Here is an 18,066-nt window from a genome sequence, read left to right on the forward strand (position 1 = left end):
AAAGTGAATGATAGTGTAAATCAAGACCACAGTGATATATCACCTCACAACAATTGGAATGGCTATCATGAAAAAGACAAGAAATAACAAGTGTTGGTGAGGATGCAGAGAAAGGGGAACCCTCATGCACTGTTGGTAGAAATGTAAACTGATGCAGCCATTATGGAAGTCAGTGTGGATGTTCCTCAAAAAATTGAAAATAGAACTACAATATAATCCAGCAATTCCGCTTACCAAGAAAAACAAAAACACTAACTTGAAAAGATACCTGCGCTCCCATGTTCACTGCAACATTATTTATATATAGCAAAGATATATACAATCGTGTATTATTCAGCCATTGAAAAAAAGAAAAGAGGGGTGCCTGGGTGGCTCAGTAGGTTGAGCATCCGACTTCAGCTCAGGTCATGATCTTACTGTTTGTGAGTTGGAGCCCCACGTTGGGCTCTGTGCTGACAGCTCAGAGCCTGGAACCTGCTTCCCATTCTGTTTCTCCCTCTCTCTGTGCTCCTCCTCCACTCATGCTCTGTCTCTTTCTGTCTCTCAAAAATAAATAAATGTTTAAAAAAAGAAAAGAAATCTTGCCATTTGCAACAATATGAATGGATCTTGAGGGCATTATGCTAAGTGAAATAAGTTGGACAGAGAAAGACAAATACCATCTGATCATACTTATGTGTAGATTTAAAAAAACAAGCTCATAGATACGAAGAACAGATTGGTGCTTGCTGAAGTGGAGGCGAAGGGTAGACAACACAGGTGAAGGTGATCAAAAGGTACAAACTTCCACTTATATAACAAGTAAGTCGTGGGGATGCCATGCACAGCGTGACAAGTGGAATTAATAATACTGCATTGCATATTTGAAAGTTGCTAAAATCGTAAACGTTCTTAATCATAAGAAAAAAAAATTCTGTTAACTATGTCTGGAGATGGATGTTCGCTGGGGGAAAAAAAGGGAATAATTACACCATATCAGAAAAACAAAAACTGAACTTGTTGCCAGTAGACCCGCCCTGCGAGAAATAGTAAAAGAAATTCTTCAGAGAAAAAGTAAAGGATGGAGGTTGGAAACTCAAATCTCCATAAAGAAAGGAAGCAGAAATAAATAAAGATTGCTTTCAAGTTTGGGCAATTATGAACAAAGCCGCTATAAACATCCATGTGCAGATTTTCAGGTGGAAATATTTTTGACTTCTCTGCGTAAATAACAGAGAACACTGTTGCTGGATAAAAGTATGTTTAGTTTTGTAAGAAACCACCAAACACTCTCCCAAAGTGGCTGTACTATTTTGCATCCCCACCAGTATTTTAGGCTCCAGTAAAATAGTTTCTCTTGACAGCAAGATTTATTAAGAAAAGAATGCATGTTTCAAAATGATTACTTTTCTCCTCCCTCTGAAACAGAATAGGACTTTTCTCCCATCTTCACTGAGAGAACTTGGTCGGGCTCCTGGAAATAAAATTTATAAAAATATGGGGTCTTCCTAAGACTGGAGGTTTTAATTCTCAGACCTGTCCACACTAAGCCTCCAGGGATTCATCAGTTTCAGTTCAGATTTCCTATTCTAACACTGGTTCCCATGAAAGCTTCTGCTCATGGGTTTCTGCTTCAATAAGTGTGACTATCTACTTTTCTGCCTCTCCCATTTAGGGGGCAATGGTTTGTCCTGTGACCTCAATTTTCTGATAGATGTAAGAAGAGATGCTGATTTTTCATTCTATCCAGACTTTTACTTGTTAGGATAGAGTGATGACTTCCAAAGTCCTTCTATACCAGACCAGAAACCAGTGTCAAAGCAAAACTGGGCTGGACACTTATTCAAGGCAGCAGGACAGATGCTATTCAGACTACTACAGTAGAGGAGACTCCATATAAACTGAGCTCTACTCTAAGGCAAAGGTGCCTGAGGGAACAAAAAAGGGCATGTAGGGTCATGAAAAGGGAGGAACAAAAGAGGGACAAGGGGGTAGATGGAAAATTACAGAATGGGGGGTAAGTGGAGAACTACTGAAAATGGTTGGCAAGGTGGGTGGAGAGAATGGGCACATTGTGGTTTGGCAGCATTGTGTTTTCTTAAGCAAAACTCAGCACGGGAGTTGGGGTCATCATTAGGAACATAGTCTAGTGCAGGTGGAATCCAGGTTAAAATTTGGTCAAATCTCTCAGCACAGTGTTGGGCAAGTCCTTTGTGCCATCAGAGTTCACAGTTCACACCAGTCATTCCTCCTTTTGTAGGTTTAGCCAAAAATCTAAAACTGCTAAGTGTACAATCACTTTATAGCTGCTTATCTGGCACATGCAATAAAACTTTAAAACCTTAAAGAAAATTGACTTTTAAAGTATGATAGCCTATTTGATCTGTTAAATAGTAACCAAATGCGTATGTAATTTACCAGTTTTATTGAAACTCTCCAGGACATTGTATATCTTCCCATACTTTACCCTTTGAAACAGTCCTTTTTGTCTTTCTACTGGTTTCCTTTTTAAGACTTAAACTGTGCTGTGTAGTAGCAAATATATATGTTTGAGAAATTTGTTTTAACAAGTATCTAATCTTTTCATATCTAAACCACTAATGATTTGAAACTATCTCAGTTTAAATTTTTTTTTAATGTTTATTTATTTTTGACAGAGAGAAAGACAGAGCATGAGCGGAGGAGGGCCAGAAAGAGAGGGAGGGAGACACAGAATCCGAAGCAGGCTCCAGGCTCTGAGCTGTCAGCCCAGAGCCCGACACGGGGCTCAAACTCACAGACTGCGCGAGATCATGACCTGAGCCGAAGTCAGACGCTCAACTGACTGAGCCACCCAAGCGGCCTGACCTATCTCAGTTTTAACTCAACTGCCTTCAGAAAAGAAAAACTCAATTTTTCTGTGAAACAATGTTAAAAAAAGTTAGCACTTTATCTTGCTTTGTTAATATAATAAGAATGACTCATAAAGACTAAATATTGACTGCTCCATAAAGACTTAACTCTTGATAAATAATGTTTCTTCTCAAAGCAACTAGGAGAATAAAATGAATATAATCCAAATTAAAAATAAGTTCACAGTTCATTCAGTTTGCCAGTACATGTCTACAATACTTCATTGAAAAGCCACGGGGCCAGATGCACAAGAGAATTCAGAATTTTTTGGATTTTAGAGAAGTAATATGGTATATACACAATTTATTATGTAACACCCACAATGGAGTTTGGAAAAGGACCACAGAATTAAACTCATTTTGCTACAAAATATATGAATATTCACACTGAATGTGATAAATAAAAACATACATAATCTCATGTCAGGTCAGGTCAGATTCTATATCCAAATGCATTTTTTTTTAGTTTAATTATTTTGAGAGAGAGAGAGAGAGAGCAGGGGAGGGGCAGAGAGAGGGGAGGAAAGAATCCCAAGCTGACTGCGCTACCAGCATGGGGCTCAAACTCACAAACCCTGAGATCATAACCTGAATGGAAATCAAGAGTCAGAAGCTTGACTGACTAAGCCAGCCAGGCACCTCTATATCCAAATGCATTGTGATGCCAGACTTATTTTTAAAAATATCACTTTACAGAGAATTTTATTTTATTTTTGAATTTATTAGTTTAAGTAATCTCTGCACCCAATGTGGGGTTTGAACTCAAAACCTCAAGAACAAGAGTCATAGCCTCTACTGACTGAACTAGGCACCCCTACAGAGGTGCCCCTACAGAGAATTTTAGATTTCAGAATTACATAAGAGGGATTGTGAATTTTTACTGCCATATGCTTTTTCCTCGCTAAAGTGAAGTCTTTCAGAATGAATTGAAACCAGTGTGAAACTGATGCAAACAAATAGGATTTAGGCTAAATGCTATGCCTCATAACTTGTAACAAGACAGACTTGGAACATCTTTTCCTTCAAAATTAATTGTGATGGGTAAATGTGTCTAATAGTTGATAGCATCATTCCCTTTGGGAGATAATGTAGTGTACTGACACACACTGAATTTTCTTTATTATTATTAGAATTTCTTCAAGTGAAATACTTTGTTTTAGTCTCTGTTGTAATTGTCTGCATGCTCGTGCGTGACAACGTCTGCTTCCTGTGCTCCCCCAAGCATGCAGTCTGTCAAGTTCCTTCTTGGCAAGCTTTCTCCTGGGCTGATATTTTGACAAGCGTCTGATATGCTGTAGCTGTCAAAATCCATTTTTTATTTGGTAAAGGAGTTAGAGTGACCACAGGTTTTCTGTGTCCCCTCTGCCCCCTCCCCCACGCATTCCTTTTGGAAGTTTCTTGTGACAGGCAGTTTGAGGAGCATTGTGTTAAGAGACAGCTCTCCTCTCAGCTCCTCAAGTGCTACTTTAAAATTGGTTTGAATGTGCTTTCTCTTCAGTTTTTTTTTCCAGTGAAAGACTTCCTTCCCAATCAAGCTTTATCCATGCATTTATCATTGTCAGAAAAGATGAATGGCAATATTATCACCCAGAGAAATATTAAAACTCAATGTTTTAATACTTTCCAATTTATGCTCTATTATTCTTCATGGAAGCTTTAAGACTGTTGATGAGAGTCAACAGTAAAATTCTGCCTTGGTTCAAATTCTGGATTTTCTCATTAATAGATGACCTTGAACAAGCTATATTACTGCTTTGTGTTCTAAGTGTTTCATGTATATCATAGGCTGGGTGTGAGGATTAAATTAATTAATGCTTATGAAGTACTGGGAATAGAGCCTGCATATAGTAAGCACTCATTAAGTGTTTATTATTATTATTATTATTATTATTATTATTAAAATGTATCTGGAACTGCCTAGAAAGCTCTATTCTGTACATAAAGCATTAAAATATACATATATATATACATATATACATATATATATATGTATATATATAATACTAATAAAAAACACATCTCAGAACATATAAACCCTGAACAGTAACTCTCTGACTCCATTTGTCTACAGTATTATAAATTCATATGTGATCCCAATACTGATGGAAGTCATAAATTACTCTTCTGTGCATATAACCAATGCTCAGCAATTTTCTCCTGAACCTAAAATAGAATGACTCAAAAGGTAAATCTGCCTCTGTCTCTGAAATGGCCTTCTCTTTGGTAGCTTCAAGGTTAATCTTAACTATCCTTTTATACTAAAGCTGACATTTCTTCCAAGAAGCCTTCATAGATTCCCTGCCCCACTTTTAATGTGTATCTCTATGACTATTCTTCTATACTCTTTAATAATTCTCTATTTTCTCTCTCTTCTACCAGCTTCTTAAGGGCAAGGAGAGCCTTACTCATCTTTGTCTTCTTCATGATTCTTATAATGCTCAGCACAGCTCTCTAAGATGGGATAAGGGATTCAGGATGAGTTAGTCAAGGAACTGACTAACTGAATGAATGAATGAATGAATGAAGCAAATCAAGGTTATGTCAAGGCAAAATATCAACAATTTCTTACCATATTGATCTCATTTCACATAAATTGCATACCTCACTTGAAAATATTTTTGTTATTCTTTTTTTTTTGAGAGAGAGAAAGTGGGGTAGGGGCAGAGACAGGGAGAGAGAATCTTAAGCAGGTTCCATGCTCAGCACAGAGCCCCATGTGGGGCTTGATCCTATAATCCTAAGATCGTGACCTGAGCAGAAATCAAGAGTCAGAGGCTTAATCAACTGAGCCACCCAAGAGCCCTCACTTCAAAATATATTGAAGTAAGTGAAAAAGCATTCAGAATTCAAGTAACTGTGACTGATCAGCAACAAATTAGTCCAAGCTGTCTCATTTTATCTATCTTTATATTCCACTGGAATCTTCCTTCTCACAAAGAAGAGCATTTCATAAAACAAGCTAATTTAAAAAATATCTTTTGAGGCACCTAGGTGTCTCAGTTGGTTAAGCATCTGACTTTGGCTCAGGTCATGATCTCATGGTTCATGAGTTTGAGCCCTGCGTCAGGCTCTGTGCTGACAGCTCAGAGCCCGGAGCCTGCTTTGGATTCTGTGTTGCCTCTCTCTCTGCCCCTCCCCTGCTTGTGCTCGCTCTCTCTCTCTCTCTCTCAAAAAATAAATAAATACACATTTTTTTAATGTTTAAAAAAGAAAAGAAACGAAGAGAAGAGAGAAGAGAAGGGAAAACAAGAGAAGACAAGACAAGACAAGAAACCTTTCCCTCAGGCACGTAGGTGTCTCAGTCAGTTAAGTATCAGACTCTTGATTTTAGCTCAGGTTATGATCTCATGGTTCATGAGATGGAGCCCCAACAGCACAGAGCCTGCTTGGGGCTCTCTTTCTCTTCCTCTCTTTCTGCCCCTCTCCTACTTGTGTGCAATTTCGCTCTCTTGCTCTCTCTCTAAATAAATAAATAAATAAATAAATAAATAAATAAATAAACATTTTAAAAAGAAAGAAAGATGGCAATGCAAGCTGGTGCAGCCACTCTGGAAAACAGTATGGAGGTTCCTCAAAAAACTAAAAATAGAACTACCCTATGACCCAGCAATTGCACTATTAGGCATTTATACACGGGATATAGGTGTGCTGTTTCAAAGGGACACATGTACCCCCATGTTTATAGCAGCACTATCAACAATAGCCAAAGTATGGAAAGAGCCCAAATGTCCATCGATGGATGAATGGATTAAGAAAATGTGGTATATATATATACAATGGAGTATTACTCGACAATCAAAAAGAATGAAATCTTGCCATTTGCAACTACGTGGATGGAACTGGAGGGTATTATGCTAAGTGAAATTAGTCAGTCAGAGAAAGACAAGTATCATATGACTTCACTCATATGAGGACTTTAAGAGACAAAACGGATGAACATAAGGGAAGGGAAACAAAAATAATATAAAAACAGGGAGGGGGACAAAACAGAAGAGACTCATAAATATGGTGAACAAACTGAGAATTACTGGAGGGGTTGTGGGAGGGGGGGATGGGCTAAATGGGTAAGGGGCACTAAGGAATCTACTCCTGAAATCATTGTTGCCCTATATGCTAACTAATTTCTATGTAAATTTTAAAAAATAAAAAATAAAATTAAAAAAAGAAAGAAGGAAAGAAAGAAAGAAAGAAAGAAAGAAAGAAAGAAAGAAAGAAAAATGCCTTTCCCTCAATGATATAACAAACACAATTTGTCTTATTGGCAAACATTACAGCAAACAAATATTACAGAGAAGGCATCTAGAAATTTCATTAAGAAATTCCAAGAAGCCAGAATAATAGGGAAGCATGGCATCTACCTATTTTTGGCTATAAACTGACTTTCTAATGATGTAATATCCCCTTCCCTTAATCTGAACTATTCACTTTTAGTGGTATAACAAATTCTTAATCATCTACCACCTTATTCCCCATTCTAGATCTAATTCCATTTGGCCATTGCTCCCGATACTCCATGTCTTAATTGGTAAATTCTTCTGGAAGAATGGTATACAACCTTGGTTGTATATCTTGAATCACCTGGGAGCTTAAAAACCAACTGCTACTTGGACCAACTCCCCAGAGATTTTGGTATTAATTAGTCTGTGATAAGGCTGGTACATCAGGAAATTTAAAAGCTCCCCTAGGTGATTCTAATGCATAGCCAGAGTTAAGAACCACTGCTCTAGATCATGTTTTATGTATATCAGGCCTATTTATCTCAATCAAATCCTTGACAAGAACCCAGGACCTCCACCTAATTGCACATTGCACCTTGAGGAGCCCAGATCCTAGTGTTTATTTTGGCAGTTTGGGGTAGAAGAACCTTATTAGGACACTGTTCTTTAGATTTTAACAATGTGTTAGTGCTACTTGTTCTCTAATATTACTACTCGGTTCTTATTACTTACATTGATTTCATGTAAGAATGATAGATTTTTGTCCCAGTATGCCCTCAAACTTGATCAAATGAAGCTCCTTAATCCATATCAACAGATTTCTGCCCCACAACAAACCATGGTACTATTACTGTCCCTAAGCTTGGAAATATCATCTGGCAATTGGAACTTTCTTGTGTCTGGTTAAGTTCTGGCCTTGGTTCCTAGGTCCCCACCCTGAATTATGAGACTTAGTAACAGGGCTTCTGCTTTGTTCCCTTCTTTTTTTAGAGAGAGAGAAAGAGAGCGTGTGCAAGCAGGGGAGAGGGGCAGAGGGAGAAAGAGAGGAGAGAGACTGGGAATCTTAAGCAGGCTCCACACTCAGTGCAGAGCCTGATGCAAGGCTTGATCCCCCAATCTTGGGACCATGACCTGAGCTGAAATCAATTTAGATGTTCAACCAACTGAGCCACCCAGTCACCCTTTCTTTGTTCCCTTCTAGGTAAATCTGGAGTGAAAGTAGCCCAGCACTCCTAGCAGCTGGACTTTCTCTTAGAACCACCACTCTTGAAACAAATATTGTTAAAATGTCGATACTACTCAAGGCAATCTACATATTCAATGCATTCCCTATCAAAATAACACCAGCATTCTTTACAGAGCTGGAACAAACAATCCTAAAATCTGTATGGAACCAGAAAAGACCCCAAATAGCCAAAGCAATCCTGAAAAATAAAGCCAAACTGGAGGCATCACAATTCCATACTTTAAGCTGTATTACAATGCTGTAATCATCAAGATAGTATGGTACTGGCACAAAAACAGACACTTAGATCAATGGAACAGAATAGAAAACCTAGAAATGGACCCATAAATGTATGGCAACTAATCTTTGACAAAGCAGGAAAGAATATCCAATGGAATAAAGACAGTCTCTTCAGCAAATGGTGTTGGGAAAACTGGACAGCGACATGCAGAAGAATGAACCTTTTCTTCATTGGACCACTTTCTTACACCGTACACAAAAATAAAATGGATGGAAGACCTAAACATAAGACTAAAAGCCATCAAAATCCTAGAGGAGAAAGCAGGCAAAAACCCCTTTGACCTTGGCCACAGCAACTTCTTACTCAGCATGTCTCCAGAGGCAAGGGAAACAAAACAAAAATGAACTATTGGGACCTCATCAAGATAACATGTTTCTGCACGGTGAAGGAAACAATCAACAAAACTAAAAGACAACTGACAGAATAGGAGGAGATATTTGCAAACGATAAAGGGCTAGTATCCAAAATCTATAAAGAACTTATTAAACTCAACACCCCAAAAAAAAACAAATAATCCAGTGAGGAAATGGGCAAAGGGTATGAATACAAACTTTTCCAAAGAAAACATCCAGATGGTTAACAGGCACATGAAAAAATGCTCAACCTCACTCATCATCAGGGAAATACAGATCAAAACCACAATGAGATACCACCTCACACCTGTTAGAATGGCTAAAATGAACAACCCAGGCAACGACAAATGTGGCGAGGATGCAGAGAAAGAGGAACTCTTTTGCACTGCTGGTGGGAATGCAAACTGGTGCAGCCACTCTGGAAAACAGTATGGAGATTCATCAAAAAATTAAAAATAAAACTACCCTATTGCACCAATTGCACCTTTGTATTTATCCAAAGGATACAGGTGTGCTGTTTCAAAGGGGCACATGCACCCCAATGCTTACAGCAGCACTATAAACAATAGCCAAAGTATGTAAAGAGCCCAAAGTCTATCAACAGATGAATAGATGAAGATGTGGCATATATATACAATGGAGTATTACTCTGCCCTCAAAAAGAATGAAATCTTGCCATTTGCAACGATGTAGATGGAACTAGAGTGCATTATGTTAAGCAAAATTACTCAGAGAAAGGCAACTTCTTTCATATGTGGAATTTAAGATACAAACCAGATGAACAAGGGAAGGGAAGCAAAAATAATATAAAAACAGGGAGGCGGACAAAACATAAGAGACTCTTAAATATAGAGAACAAACTGAGGGTTGTTGGAGGGGTTGTGGGTTGGGGGATGGGCTAAATGGTCAAGGGGTATTAAGGAGGACACTTGTTGAGATGAGCACAGGGTGTTATATGTAGGGGATGAATCACTGGATTCTACTCCTGAAATCATTATTGCACTATAAGCTAACTAACTTGGATGTAAATTTAATAAATAAATAAATAAATAAGTAAGTAAATAAATAAGTAAATAAATAAGTAAATAAATAAATAGATAGATAAATATTAAAAATAATAACAATTAAAAAAACCAACCACTCTCCAGGTGGATGCTATGAAACCAAGCACTTGCCAACATGGACTTTTATCTACTCTTTGGATGAGCAATACTCAATGACTGGACCAATGCTCTGAAGCTTTAAATAAGGACCACACAACCATCCTGTCTCCTCTTTGGATCTACATTTGAAAACACATCTCCATATGTCTCTTTCCAAAATAACCTATGCCTGACTTACTTGATCTTGTGTGTGAATACAGAGCTCCCTCATGATTCTGTGAAACCACTTGTATTCTTATATCTACTGTTCTCAAATTCTTATTCTAAGAGCTACTTCTGGTGGGATGTGGAGTGGAAAATATACAGAATATAGCATATTATGAAAATTAACTTTACTTTGTAATGTGGCTACTAGAGATTTAGAAATTATGTATTTGACAGGGTTGTTCTATAATACACCTTTTAAAGTTCACTCCATTATTCTTCTTCTCAATTCATGTGGCAGAAATTTAGAGACGTATCCCAATATCTTTTTGCTCCATCTTCTTTTCTGGTGATAGTGCCTATAATTTTCAGCTAGGCAGGTTAAGTTCTCAGCCTCCCGTGCAGCTGAGGGTGGCCCCCTTTGCATTGTGAATAGTATATGAAAGGAAGTGGTATGTGGCTTTTAAAGAGAAAAGATACCTTCTTCCATTCCTTTTGCTTCATTCCCACTGCTAGCTAGAATTTAGACAAAGTGATGAACCACCTTGGACCTTGCAAATGAGAACAAAAATCTACAGATGGTGGAACAACAAGATAAAAAAAGATTGAGCCCCTGATGACTGTGCATATCACATCATTTCATGAGAGAGACATAAAATTCCATCTTTTTCAAGATGCTGTTAATTTGAGTCTCTGTTGCAAGCAGTCAAAACAACAATTTAACAAGTACAACTGATCATTATCAAATATCAATTTCATGGTACATTCATATAGCACATCTCAATTTTTCAAGTATTTCTTGGTGTCTCATTTGTCCCTCACAACAACTTCATCTGGTCACTAGAACAGATATTACTATTCTAATTTTATAGATGGGGAAACCAAGGCTTACAGAGTCTTTGAGACCTGTCAAAAGATTAGATGGAAAAAAAAAAAAAAAGCCACCCAGCTGGAATTATTGCTTAGGTTTGTGACTCATGCCTTGCAGTGGAGTGAACCGTGGGCCACACCCATGAAAACAGCATAGTGCACATTTGATCAGGCCTTGTGTAAATGAAGACAATAAAAGTCAAAAAAAACAACACTACTCCGACTTTCTACGTGAACCATATTTAAACCTGGAGAACATGAGGGCAAAAATCAGGTTCTCTATAACTCATATCTTCCTTGGCACCCAGTGCTTTGCCCAGTGAGTCCCGTCAGTGAAAAGAAACACAGGGAATAGAACAGAAGGATCTCGGGGGCAGAGCAAAGGCCAGAAGTGACATGTCACAGATTAAAAACACACTAATGAGAAAGAATAAATATAGCACATGCCATGAAATTAAGCCACAACCATCTGCAGAACTTATAGATGAGGAAAACTAGAATTTGTCCAAAGACAGTACCATGATAAAGGAATGAAATCATTGATACCTAAAGCAAAGGTTACAGTTGTCCTTATATTGAACTATTTTCCTTTTCCACATACAATGTCCTATAATTTAAAAAGGGAAAGGAAAGAGAAACAAACTAATCATTACATGAGACTCCAGGAATCTTTGCAACACATATCATTTCTTATTAACCTGACTTTTAGTGAGGCACCACATGTAGTTTGATGCTGTAAAACAAAATCCTCGTTTCAACAATTGAGGTGCTGGAAGTTCCCACACCATTGTCTACTTAAACTTCTTAGCCTGTATCCAAATAAATCAATGGTTGGGGTTCTGCTCAGTCTGCTTTAGCCCCTATGCTAAGACTACCAATAAAGTAGCTATTGAAACAGCAATTGAGGGATGTGAAGGTGTTGGCCTATAAGAAATGGAATTGAGAACGGTTAATTTTACACAATATCCAGCCATCAAGTGATATAATTCAATCTCTATCAAGCCATGACAGAAGTGAAAAGTGCAGTAATTCTCTTAGGAATGAAAATCTACTCCCGACCCATCTACATCTTTTTAAAGGTGAACATTTTTTAATTGGAATATTGCAAATGAGTACATTTAAAACCACTTTAAGGATAATATATAAGTATGTATTCTGCAAGCTTAAGACTACAGTAATCAGGGTTTGGTTTTTTTGGGGTTTTTTTTTTTTTTGTAAAAATTGCATGCAAATCATTATACTTTGTTTTAGATGACTTTCTAAAATCATTGCTTTTTTAAATCAAAGTTTTGAACTCAGGCAATGATAACTCATACACTTCTACAAATGGCTTCCAAGTCAGTAAACCCAGAATGCCTTAATGATGAATCAAATATCAATTTCCACATTAAACAACTCAGAAGCATTGAAGGTACTACTGACATTTGCCCTTATTTCATCCTTAATATATGATCAGTAACTAAGTTGTGACAATGCTCCTAAAAGCTCCAGGATCCATCAATCTGTCATCTTCACTGCCAACACCTTTGTCCAAGCTACCCCCACCTCGGTACTTGGACCACTGCAAGACATTCTCCATTTCTCTCCACATCTACTCTTGCCTTCCCTCGATTTCATGCTACCACAGAAGCACAATGTTCTCTTTAAAACATCCATCAACAGAAATCCATCCATATGCTATGTTCACCAAAAGACAGGTACAAGATCATTCCTTGCATCATTATTTGTAATAGTATCAAACCATATACAACCCAAAAGTCCATATCAGCAGAAAGAGTACACTGGAATTCTACAGAGCATAGAAAGTAGAATGAGCTACATGTAGACACAGCAGTATGGATGGATCTCAGAGACATGATATTGACTGAAGTATATCGACACAAAGAAGTACATATTTATAATTCCACATATGTAAAGCTCAAAATTAGGCAAAGCCACTTTGTTCTTTTCCTCCAGCTTTACTGAGGCATAACCGACAGATAAAATTGTATAGATTTAAAGTGTACAATATGACAATATCATATATACTTTGTGAAATGATTATCATGACGAAGTCAATTAACACATCTATTACCTCAGAGTTATTGTGTATGTGTGAGCGTATGCATGTGTGCATGCATGTATGTGTATATGGTGAGAATGTTGGTTTTTTAAAATTTTTTTAATGCTTATTTATTTTTGCAAGAGAGACCATGAGCAGGGGAGGGGCAGAGAGAAAGGGAGACACAGAGTCCGAAACAAGCTCCAGGCTCTGAGCTGCCAGCACAAAGCCTGACGTGGGACTCAAACTCACGAACTGCAAGATCATAACCTGAGCTGAAGTTGGATGCTTAACTGACTGAGCCACCCAGGTGCCCCTGTGGTGAGAATACTTAGCAAATTCAAGTATGTAATACAGTATTGCTAACTATAGTCACCAGGGTGTGCATTAGATCCCCAGAACTTACTCATCTTAGAATTGAAGGCTTACACTCTTTGACCAGCATCTCCCCATCTCTCACCCCTAAGCCCCTGGTAACTACCATTCTACTCTCTGTTTCTATAAGTTTGACTTTTTTTCTTTTTAATTTCACATATAAGTTAGGTCATACAGCATTCATCTTACTCCAACTTATTTCACTTAGCATAACACCCTCAAGATCCATCTATGTTGTCACAACTGGCAAGATTTCTATATATATCACATTTTCTTTATCCATTCATCTGTTGACAGACACTTGGGTTGTTTCCATATTTTGGTTATTCTGAATAATGCTGCAATAAACATGGAAGTGCATGTAATTCTTCAATATCCTATTTTCATTTCCTTTGGGTATATAACTAGGAGTGAAATTTCTGGATCACATGGTAGTTCTATTTTTAATTTTACGAGGAACCGCCATACTGTTTTCCAAGGTGACTAAACCAGTTTACATTCCCACAAGCAGTACACAGGGTTTCCTTTAATCCACATCCTCGCCAACACTTGTGATACCTTACCTTTTTGATAAAATCCATTCTAACAGGTATGAGGTGACATTTCATTGTGGTTTAGAATTGTATTTCCTTGATGATGAGTGATGTTGAGCACATTTTCATGTACCTTTTGGCCATCTGTATGTCTTCTTTGGGGAAAAAAACCATCTAGGATGTTTAGGCAAAACCAGTTTTTGATGTTGGGAGTAGCATTGGGGTAGGTAACAACTGGAAGAAGGAATTCTAGGTACTACTACTTCTGTTTCTCGATCTGGGTACTAGTTTCATTCATGACAGTGTTTACTTTGTAAAATTTCATTACACCGCATGCTTATGATTTGCACTCTTTTCTTTACATGTTATACTTCAACAAAAAGTCTACTTTAAAAAACCCACTGATCTGATCATGCCATCCTCCTATTTGACATCAGTCTTGGGACTAAAGGTCAAAACTATTACAACACCTACAACATTATAACTTAAAAAAAATTTTGTTAATGTTTTGTTTTTTTTATTTTTGAGAGAGACAGCGACAGAGTGCAAGTGGGGCAGGGGCAGAGAGAGAGGGAGATAGAATCAGAAGCAGGCTCCAGGCTTTGAGCTGTCAGCACAGAGCCCGACGCAGGGCTCGAACCCACAAACCAGGAGATTAAGACCTAAGCCAAAGTCAGACTTCACCGACTGAGCCACCCAGGTGCCCCATAACATTACCATTTTACCTTTACAGTGTGGCTCCAGCTTCAGAAGAATCGCTGTCCTTTTCTGCATATTTTCAATTTCCTCAAAAGCACAATGATCCTTCCCACCTCAGGGCCAGCTCATAGGCTAGTTCCTCTACCCGGACATCTCTTTTGCTGCCCTTTGCCTGGCTAACTACCACTCACTGTTGAGATTTTCTTGGGGAGGCTTTCCTGACCCCTAGACTAGGTCACCTCCTTCTGTTATGCCTTCTCCCCACTCCTCAGCACCGGTAACATTTGTGGCCTGCTTCACCAATATCAGATCTAAACATAGGCCTCTCTCGGTCCCTCCACTGAACTGTCCAGAACCCACCAGAATTATAAAAAAGGAAGCCTGCCATCTCCTTCTTGAGGTTTCCCTGCATGATCCAGGCATGCAGGAATCCAGCCAGTCCAAAGGCATTTGCTTCGGAGTGCAGAGCACAGTGGAGTCCGGGTGGCCCGCCACAGTGTCACTTCTCCCTCAACAGAGGGCTGGGCCCACAGGTCAACTGCCTGGCTGTGCTGCTGTGGTGTCCGGCAGACTGTGGAAGTGCCCCAGGTGTGGTTCTGCTTGGCCGGCGTGGCTCTCATTCTCCCGCACAGCACACGGTGCCGGAACCCTGGGTGTCTGTTCCACATACCATTAAGCCCCAGCATGTGGCAGCTCCCAACTTAAACTCAGCCTCCGATCAATTTTGTTTGGCCTAAACGGTGTTTCATTGTTTGTCTAAGACTGACCTTCATTCGTTTACTTTTTATTAGAGAAGGCACTCTTTTTTTAAGTTTTGATTTTAATACCAATGGCATTTTTCATAGAACTAAAACAAACAATTCTAAAATGTGTATGGAACCACAAAAGACCTCGAACAGTCAAAGCAGTCTTGAAAAAGAAGCAAAGCCGGGGGCATCACCATTCTGGACTTCAAGTTATATTACAAAACTGTACTAATCAAGACAGTATGATACTGGCACAACAACAGACACATAGATCAATAGTAACAGAATAGAAAACCCAGAAATAAACCCACAACTATATGGTCAATTAATCTTCGACAAAGCAGGAAAGAGTAGCTAACGGGAAAAAAACAGTCTTCAACAGATGGTCTTGGGAAACCTGAACAACAACGTGTAAAAGAATGAAACTGGACCACCTTCTCACACCGTACACAAAACTAAATTCAAAATAGATGAAAGACCTAAATATGAGACAGGAAACGATCGAAATCTTAGAGGAGAACACAGGCAGTAACATCTTTGACCTCGGCCACAGCAACTTCTTTCTAGATACGTCTCCTGAGGCCAGGGAAACAAAAGCAAAAATGAACTATTGGGACTTCATCAAAATAAAATGCTTCTGCAGAGTGAAGGAAACAATCAACAAAACTAAGAGGCAACCTATGGAATGAGAGAAGATATTTGCAAGTGACATATCCGATAAGACCGACCTTTAAATCTTTTTTTTTTTTAACATGTATTTATTATTGAGAGACAGAGAGACAGAGTGCAAGCAGAGGAGGAGCAGAGAGAAAGGGAGACACAGAATCTGAAGCAGGCTCCAGGCTCTGAGCTGTCAGCACAGAGCCCAACACAGGGTTCAAACCCACAAACTGCGAGATCATGACCTGAGCCAAAGTCGAAGGATTAACTGACTGAGCCACCCAGGCGCCCCTGATAAGATTTGACCTTTAAATGCCAGGCGATTTCACACAAGAATTTGGAGTGACAGTGTCTCTTGAAAATTTGGAAGCTTTTCCAACAATGGGCCCACATTCCCAAAGGGCAACATGGGCTAAACCTGAGCAGCAGCTGTGTCCTTTAACACGGTGCCCACTCACCAGTTTGCCACAGTCTCTGCTATTCCATGTTGCCGCCTTAACTCGAGGCCAAATATCAGTTTGCATTTATCAGTGTGGATGTGCTACTTTTTCTTTTCAAGAGCAGAGGGAAATGAACTATTTCTTACATATATTTGCCTCATGTGTGGGGGAATGGAAGCCAGACCAAGCATTTTTGTGTTTCAAGAAAAATGGGGAACACCTATTTATTTCAACATGTAAAAATATTCCTATATATTTATTGGAGGAAAAAGTGTGTCTCTATCAAAAGAAGACAGCTTAAGGTACCATCATGACACAACCACAGAAACAAAGCAAAAACTGTGACCAATTAACCTAAAAGGCTTGATGAAAGCTTAATGCACTAAAAGAAGACGAAAATTTCAACTGTTTGTTTTTTTAATATAAATAAACTAGAGGATATGAGGCACATCAAATATTAAATAAACTAATTGCCCAAGCATCGATACCTTTAATGGATTATTAATTTATTTTTGAATGTGTCTAATGGCGGCAGCAGAGATTACGTATCCTAAAAAGAAACAAATTTCTGTAATTGTAAGTCTTCCCAGAAACACTATTGTTCAACATGCCGAAGTTATAGTGAGAACCTAAGGATCAGGTTATAGGAGATGACGTGTGTTCTGTTCTCAGAACTCTGGCTGGCTTCTCTTAACTCACCACATCAACAAAAGCAGCAGTTTGCAAGCAACCTACCTCCTCTACCAAAATTAAAAAAAAACAACAACAAAAAAAGACCTTATTCTAAACCCAAGGTAACAGTTGCCCATTCATTTTACGGTTGCATAACTCTTAGGCCTCTGAAGATGAGTTTGAAGCTGACTTTGTGTCCATGCCTAGAAGAGGCCCTGACACTTTCTATGGACTTTAAAACAAAACTGCTGGTTGATGGGGGGTGGGAGGGAGGGGAGGGTGGGTGATGGGTATTGAGGAGGGCACATTTTGGGATGAGCACTGGGTGTTGTATGGAAACCAATATGACAATAAGCTTCATATATTGAAAAAAACCTGCTGCCATTACTGTAATTGTAATTAAGTGATTACCTGTGAAATTAGTTAATACATATCTCATCTATCATACTGACAATTTTATAAGGGTTGGGGTGCCTGGGTGGCTCAGTAGGTTGAGCACCGACTTCGGCTCAGGTCATGACCTCGCAGTTTGTGAGTTCGAGCCCTGCATCGGGCTCTGTGCTGACAGCTCAGAGCCTGGAGCCTGCTTCGGATTCTCTGTCTCCCTCTCTCTCTCTGCCCCTCCCCTGCTTGCGCGCTGTCTCTGTCTCTTAAAAATGAATAAACGTTAAAAAAAGAAAGTTTTAGGGGCGCCTGGGTGGCACAGTCGGTTAAGCGTCTGACTTCAGCCAGGTCACGATCTCGCGGTCCGTGAGTT

At 38.8% G+C, this 18,066-nt stretch overlaps 1 long non-coding RNA gene across 1 annotated transcript in view; it reads right to left on the reverse strand.

Moving 5' to 3' along the window:
* LOC132686499 (uncharacterized) overlaps nucleotides 1–17,555 on the reverse strand; it is a 72,345-nt gene extending 54,790 nt beyond the window's left edge. The window contains exon 1 of the long non-coding RNA XR_013553208.2: nucleotides 15,152–17,555. This is a non-coding gene — a long non-coding RNA (uncharacterized LOC132686499). The remainder of the gene's footprint in view (nucleotides 1–15,151) is intronic.
* Between the last annotated feature and the right edge of the window lie 511 nt (nucleotides 17,556–18,066).

Source organism: Panthera onca, chromosome F1, assembly GCF_046562875.1.
Source record: "Panthera onca isolate mPanOnc1 chromosome F1, mPanOnc1 haplotype 2, whole genome shotgun sequence".
Classification (NCBI taxonomy): Eukaryota; Metazoa; Chordata; class Mammalia; order Carnivora; family Felidae; genus Panthera; species Panthera onca.